Genomic DNA, 7,165 nt, shown 5'->3' on the forward strand with positions numbered 1-7,165 from the left:
GTTGGGGGCAGAGTTAGGACTCAGGCCTCCTGCTCTCCCCGCACCGCCCCCCCCCCCCCCCCCCCACCAGCCCTGGGCTTTGCCTGAGAAGGAAAGAAGGAAGTTTTAAACCCTGGTGACACTCTAGGAGCCTGAGTACCCCGTGTCAGTGTGGATGTGACAGCATCCCTCCAAGGCGCACGAGGATGAAATCATTTAAGACTAAGAGAACTTCCGGTCTCCTCCAAGCTGGCTCAAGAGCCCAGACCTCTTTTCCTCCTGGATGGACATGGGTCTTGGGATCACAGCTTGAGATCGGGGATGTACAATAACACTGGAGAAGCTGTCGAGGATGGAGCCTGTGGGATGTGGGCCCCAGATGACCACACACTTGGGCAAAACCCTTTGTCCTGCCCCCCCCAAAAGTTAACGCCACCGAAGCTGGCTTTGCAACACAACATCCAACAAGTCATGAAAATCCGGACTCCCCAGAGCAGCAAATTAGAGTGTGAGTCGTTCCTGGTTTTCTGTAAATAGTGAGTGGCCGAAATGCCCATCTGCCTGAGTTTACAGAGGCCTCCACGGCCCTTCAGCAGAAATATCGAGAGACTGATGGGCGGGGCGGTGGTGGGAAAGGAAACATTTCTAGGAATGACTGTCACATTGGGTCTATTCCACCAGAAAATCTGGGGCACTCACCTGGCAGGTACAGTGTGGTGGGAACGCCATATATTCTGATTGCACGTTACGGTTATAAAGCACGTTAACATCACCGGTCCCTGAGAAGTGCATCTTATTTTAGGGTTTTTTTTTTTTTTTAAAAAAAACCTAACATTCATCATGCCAGGCACTGTGGTAAGTATATATATTTTTAATTTATTTTTTATTGTGGTAAATTATACACAGCATAAAATGTACTATTTTGACTATTTTCAAGTGTACAGTTCAGTGGCATTAAGTCCATTCACACTGTTGTGCAACCATCACCCCCATGCGTCTCCGGAACTTTTCTCACTTTCAAAACTGAACCTCTGTCCCCATTAAACAATAACTCCCATTTCCCCCTCTCCAGCCTCTGGAAACCACCATTCGACTTTCTGTCTCTATGAATTTGTCGACTCTAATACCTCGTATAGGTAGAATCATACAGTATTTGTCCTTTGGAGTCTGGCTTTGTTCACTTAGCATAACGTTTTCAAGGCTCTTCCATGTTGTAGCATGTGTCAGATTCTCCCTCATTTTTAGGACTGAATAATATTCCATTGTATGTATAGACCACATTTTTTGTTTATCCCTTCATCTGTCAATGGACTTTTGGGTTGTTTCCACCCTTTGGCTATTATGAATGATGCTTTTGTGAACACTGGTGTACAACTTTATATGCTTTTTGTCACTCTTCAAATCTGCGAGATGCGTCTTATTGCTTTCACATTTTAAGATGATGGAAACAGAGGTGGCGAGAAGGCCACCTGCCCAAGATCACACCTGGGAGATGGCAGAGCCAGGATTTGAATTTATCTTGTCTAAACACAGTCTTCATCATCACTGTCTCCTTATAGATAAATCTATGGAATTCCATAAATAGATATACTTAATTACGGAAAAATATATACAGCAATTTATAGTTCATGGAAGTAAATCTACAATTAAGATCCAATGAAAGATACAGAATTTTAGACATGAAAGATGAAATATCTTATTCTCAGAGCAACCTGGTAGGTGTGTGTGGGTGGAGGGATCAGAGACCATTGCTAATCTCATTGCTAATCTCAGTGCCGACGTGGAAGGCAGTCAGACGTGCAAAGTGATGGGTCCAAGGCCACAGAGCAGAGCCAGGACCCTACCTAGGCGTTCTAAGCCAGGTCTGTGCCTTTCCCCTAAAGCAAGCAAACTCTTGTAAAATATGAAAGGAAAGAAAAACATATTCTGATGAGCAAATCCGCACTCTCAGGTGGAGATGGAGCTTGGGTGTTGGACGGGACTTTCTCAGAGGACCGAGGCCACACATACAACAGTCACCTCTATGAACTGATAAAATGCTGAGTGCAAGAGTTTTCATGCACCTGCTCTTTGATCTTCACAAGAGCTACCTTGTTGCTAGCTCCACTTTACAGAAGGAGAAACTGAGGCTCAGAGTGGTTAATTAACTGTTCTACTGGCAGAAAGCTAGGAAGTTGCAGAGCTGGGTTGCAAAACTTGAGTCTGACTCTTAATCCCTAATGCCTGCAGTTCTCCTGCAGCTGAAGACTGGGTGTGGCATCAGAAATAGTTGAGTCCCCGAACCCCGCCCCCCAACCCACTGTGGCCTCCCAGCTCAGTGTAGGTCCTCATCAGCGGGGCTGCAGAGCTGCCCCTACCCTCTGTGCCTTACCTGCCTATCCCCACCCTCCCCTGAGACTTCCTGCGGTGCCCCCCCTTCTGGGAGAATTGACTTGATTCCTTTATACAACCTTAGTCAGTTTCCAGAAAGAACTTTTCATTCATTCATTCATGTATCCGTTTGTTCACCAAATATTTATTGAGATCCTATCATGTTCCAGCTCTGTTCCTGATGCTGGACATATAAAAGTGAACAAGACAGACACTATATCTGGCCCAAGAATTCTAGCTGGAGGGGAGACAGACATAACTAATAGTAGCATAATTTCAGGTAGTAACAAACATAAGAGCCATAAAGGAAAAGAAAAGATGGTAAGGGGATAGAGATGGGTGGAGTAGGCGTGGCTACTTTAGACAGAGTGGTCAGGGAGGGCTGCTTGGAGGAGGTGACAGAAAAGCAGAGGGAGTCACATGAAAGATGGCTTGGGTGGGTGAGGGGTGGTGCAGAGGGAATTCTAGTGTAAAATCCCCGAGGCAGGAATGAGCTTGGAGGGTTTGAAGATGGACAAAGGGAAGTTCATTGTGTCTGGGGTGGCCTGGAGGAGGCTTAGCCAGGTCCGGGAGGTGGATGGAGAAATCTGACCTAGTAGCTAGCTACGGTGGGTGAGGACTTTAGGTGTTACGATGGTGGAGGTGGGAAGGCATTGGAGGGTTCTGAGCAAGGATTTGGATTTTGATGGGGGTGAGGGGGGCAATGCTGGAGCCACGGAAGCCACCAGTTACTGTGAATTTCCCAGCACACCCCTCTCAAGGACTCAGGCAAAACTCAGGCTCACCCAGTTGCAAAGGATGCCCCCTTGCCAACACACACACTTACACCTATAAGCGTTCCTGCTTGTGTTTTTTTTCTTATTTCATCAGCTCTAAAGAAGAAAGAAAAGTCAGGAAAACCAAAAGAAACATCAGACTTGTTATTCTGACTTGGCGTCAGGGACCTCCCAAATACGGCTCTCTCAACACAGCACTTCCCCTGTAAAACTGTCGCCTTTCCTGGGCTGTTTCTTCAGCTGGTGGGAGCAGCGAGGCGGCTGCAAGCCCTGCAGGTTTGGGAAGCCCAGAGGACAGAGGGATAGAGGCTGCGGGAGGAGAGGGAGGGCGGGGGCAGGGGGCAGGCAGCAGAGAGCTGGCGAAACATCTGGAAATTGCTTGTTCCGAAGGCTGTGGAGTCTTGGTTATAAGGGATCTGAAGCCGTTGCTAGATTGGTCTCCCCTTCGTATCTGACACAGAGTCAGGCTGCCCCAACCAACATCTACTGTGATGCCACTCTCCAAGATTGCTCTCAGAACAAGCCTGTGTGGTTGGTGTTAGAAGTCTTATTTGTCCTGGATGATGAACTGTGGCATTTTGTGATTTAAGTAAACAGGGAGGTGGAATAACAGCTTAAACTCCAAGGAGGCAGATGAGCTCGTTTCTAGGTTCAGCTCTTCCACTTACCTGTGTGACCTTAGACAAATGACTTAACCTCTCTGAGCCTCAGTTTCTTAATCGAAAAAGGGTATATTGATACCCATCTATTGGGTATTGGATTGTTGTGAGGTTTAAGTAGGAAAATAAACATGAAAAGCTTTAGTCAGGGCCTGAGCCTGGAAAGTACTCAAAAAGCAGTAACAAAAAATATTTAAATATTAGTGTTGTTGTTGTCCTGAGGACAGAGAGCTAGGAAGGAGGAACTTGGATTCACTCCCAGCTTGTCAGACCGAATATTCTGTCTTTTCTGCCAACCCCTGCTCATCACAGCAACCACCTCAGGCAGGCAGGGTCTACACTATCCTATTTCTGACCTGACAGCTGAGGAGCCGGGATCTCCATGCCTCTGGCTGCAGGGCTGACCTGGCAGCTGTAACGTGTCTCAGAGAATAGGGTGGACAAGAGGGAGGGACAGAGGGAGGAAAAAGGAAGAAAAGGGTCCCAGTCTGTCCTCCACCCCAGGATCTGTGAGGCTGGCAAGCTTCACTGCCCAGAACATCCCCAACAAATTTTTTCCATCCTACACACTCTTGTTACAGTGAGGCCTTGCCATTCCCCCACCCAGGTGGAACCTCTGTCCTTTCCCTTTGTCCCAAATGGACCTTCGTGATGACGTCAACCAGTGTATGGTGACGGCAACCCTACGTGACTTCCTAGGTCACAGAAGGGGACCCTGCTTCCACCTGGATCTCTCTTGGGACACTTCCTCTTTGATTCTGTTCGTCATGCTGTGAGGAAACCCAGGCCACGTGGAGACCCCTCACAGTTTCCACGCAACAGCCCCCTTTACCCATCAGATGAGAGAGGAGAGGCCTTCGGGGTGACTGCAGCCACCATCTGACTGTCATTGCATGAGGGGCCGCAGGCCAGAGCCCTGAAATAATAATGATAATGACAATGGCAATAATAATAATAAATGACGGCTGTTGGCTTATCCCACGAAACTTAAGATAGCTATGCAGCAGTAACAGCTGGAACTTTGGGGACGGGGCTGGCCTGGCGGGTGGCCCCGGCACTCTCCCCTGTGCCCTCAGAGGTCCTACACGTGAGTGAGTGGCCCCGTGTGTTCGCTGTGGCATCTGCAGAGTCGAGTCCAGGGCCCGGCACAGAGGCACTGCTCCAGTCAGATTTTCAGAATAATTGTGAATTCGTTGATTTATTTTATTCCAAAAGAAGACAAACCAATATCTTGCTGATTTTTCTTTTCTTGCAGAATTAGAGACAAGACTGTCTGAACAGTAGGGCATGGGACATCTCTTCTCTCTCCAGGATGGCCTGTGGCTGAGACATACTGAATCTGCTCTCTAAAAAGGACTCCTCGGTCCTTGGACACAGACGGTCTCAGAGAGGAAAGAGCCAGGAAGGGTCTGCGGGTCCAGAGGATGGATACGAGGTGGTGCCCAGAGAAGGGGACCTTGGGTCCTGAGATACATTGCTTCATTCATTTCCTATTCGCGAATTCATTTATCAGATACGCATTGAGCACCTACTGTGTGCTAGGCACTTTTTAGATGCCGAGGAAACAAGAGTGAACAGAACAGACCCATCTCCCTGAGTTCACGGGCCTCACATTCTACGGGGGAACAAACGATAAACCCAAAAAGTCCTACCCCTTCCACAAATCGTCTGGGCTGGGACTTTCTCACTGCACACACCTATTGGAAAGAGAAGCAGATTGATTTTCTTTTCCCAGGGTCTGAACCCCTGGATGTTCTTCCGTGAGGCCTGGAGCCCCCTGGATGGGCACAGCGTGGTGCACAGTGGGACACACGGGGTTGCCTGGGCTGGAGTCCTCGCTCGGTGATCTGACCAAGTCACTTTGCCTCTCTCTTCCTCAGTTTGCTCACCTCTCTAATGGGGATAATCAACCCAGACCTGCTCACCTCCCAAGAATGCTGTGAAGTCAAAGGGGGCCATGGTTATAAAAACAGTTTACAAATCTTAAAGTGCTGTATAGATATAAGAAATTAGAATTCCCATGATGAGCTCTGGCCAGAAAGGCTGAACCCTTTCCAGCCCAGCTTCTAGTCTGGGCAGCAAACCAGGTGGGAAGCGGACAAGGGCCTGCCTTCCCAGGAAGCAACCGCCGACACCAACATGGCGAAACCAAAGGTCTCACCTGGAGCCACAGGCCTTGTTCACACCTGTGCATGGGGCAAGGATGACACCCTCACCCGTAAATCTCCCAGCCTTCTCCCATCTTGCCCGTGTTGGTTCCCCCAAACCCTCTCTGGGGGCGGGGCGGGGGGTGGGGGGAACTCTAGAATTTGCCACTTTGCATCCACTGGGGAGGAAAATCGGGCCAGACTGACATTTTATTTCATCAAGGCCTCATTTTCCATCTCAGTCATTACAGAGAATTTTGTTTTAAAATGATTAATAAGTTTGAATCCATATAGCAAGTTATAGATTAACAATTGTGGGCCCCAGAGGCAAGAACAAAAGAAACTTCATTATTGCATTTCATTCATCAAACCTCTAATAAGAATGTCATTCCTTCTGTGCCTTTGCCTTCCAACTCTGAACAATAGGCCACTTCCCAGGACTTCGGGTGACCTAACGACAACCCAAAAAAATGAATATGTCCACCTGCGAGGAAAACTATCACCCTGGATTTACAATGGCCCACTGAGCTAAGAAAAGGAATTCTCAATGTTCCTCTAGGCTTTAGTGACCAGGCCGGGCAATCCTTAGCAGGAAAAGGGAATTCGGAGGCTCTGGTTTTCAGCAGGCCTCAAGAAAAATATTCAGATGGTGGTTTTGCAAGTTATATGCCTGCCATTATTCCAAAAACAACACCCTGAAATAGATGAACCCGTGGGTCAGGAAACAATTTTCCTTAGAGGGTAATGTCTTCTGCAACCTGCCAGCCGTGGGAGTGATTTACACGCTGGCCTTGCAGGTATTATGGGCTGCTCTCACAGATGCATGGCTCTTCCGCCTGGGCCCTACACGCTTCCCACCAATCTGGGGCTGGCTCGGCCTCCGTGGCGTTTTTAGGCAGACTGTGGGCTCTTTCACGGGCTCCTGTGCTTTCTTCCACTCTCCCCCATAAGCGCACCTTATGTGTCTCCGAGGCTCACTCAGCTGCTTCCTCTCCGCTCAAGAAGTTTTTCCGTTTTTCCCTCTCACTCAGCATTTCCATCAGCTGGGGTTCAGGCCAGCCAGCAGCCGCCTGGCCCCCCTGAACCTGTCTCCCATTCCTTGGAAAGCCTCCTGGCTCTCCTGCCCCCTGCCCTTGGCTTCAGGCATGAGCTCATCAGAGCTGGAAGACAAGGAAGCAGAGAGCATCCCAGCATCTGCCAGGAGGCGGTGGGAAGAGTCGGTCTGCACTTTCCT

This window comes from Aethalodelphis obliquidens, unplaced genomic scaffold (genome assembly GCF_003676395.1).
Source record: "Aethalodelphis obliquidens isolate GAN/ISIS:26980383/991018 unplaced genomic scaffold, ASM367639v1 scaffold75, whole genome shotgun sequence".
NCBI lineage: Eukaryota > Metazoa > Chordata > Mammalia > Artiodactyla > Delphinidae > Aethalodelphis > Aethalodelphis obliquidens.